Below are 812 nucleotides of genomic sequence, written 5' to 3'. Positions count from 1 at the left end.
TAGCCAATCAGAGGTAGAGTTGTTGAAAATCTTGTGGAGAAAAATATAACACGGATTTTAAAATTGATTTTTTTCGGCTCGAGGAAACTTTTACAAATATGACACGTCGATGGATCAAAAATTCGTAATGGAAAGATAGATAATTCCTTTTGTTTGCAGTTTGAGGTGTCCTGTCAAAAGTTTTAAAAAAGTCTCTTTTCTAATGGTGCTTATGGGGAAAATGGTTTTGGTGGGCAGGGAAAATTTTGCTGCAAAACCGCAAATGGCAACTGGGCAAAATTGGAAGCAAGGTCTTATTATATATCTATGGCACATAGTCATAAATGTGCACAAAAGTATTAGTCTGGTGGGTCCAGTAGTATGCAAGATTAGCTGCGGAACGCTACACACATACACACACATGACAAACATACATTTCAGCAATGTGCAACCCTTAAAAGATCTGATACCCTATGAGCCCATAGGAGCTGAAAACAAGTACTGTGTCTGATTATTTCAGACTAAGCTTAAATCAAAAACAGTCATGCATGTAGAGAGGAAGACATGGTCAGGTCAGCAATGGTGTAATATAAATTTGTCTGCAAGGAACATCATAAACCACATGATCCATCTTCTTCTGCCTTGACACAAATTCATTCCCACGCATGCAAAAAATGTACATACATTGTATGCTTCCTTCCTTTTTCTTCTGAGTGATGTCCAGCCAAAGAGCACTATGATTTACATACTTACACTGTTTTAAAAAAAGACAACTTTCTCTTTCTGGGTACAGAGCAAAGAGTAGAGATACCCCCCCCCCCCCCCCAAAAAAA

At 38.2% G+C, this 812-nt stretch overlaps 1 protein-coding gene across 8 annotated transcripts in view; it reads right to left on the bottom strand.

Moving 5' to 3' along the window:
- Positions 1–812, bottom strand: part of LOC123972095 — a 44895-nt gene that overhangs the window by 1036 nt on the left and 43047 nt on the right. The gene's annotated exons all lie outside the window — the stretch shown is intronic.

The sequence above is a fragment of the Micropterus dolomieu genome, linkage group LG06 (genome assembly GCF_021292245.1).
Source record: "Micropterus dolomieu isolate WLL.071019.BEF.003 ecotype Adirondacks linkage group LG06, ASM2129224v1, whole genome shotgun sequence".
Taxonomy (NCBI): domain Eukaryota; kingdom Metazoa; phylum Chordata; class Actinopteri; order Centrarchiformes; family Centrarchidae; genus Micropterus; species Micropterus dolomieu.
This window is presented reverse-complemented; position numbering and strand designations above follow the sequence as displayed.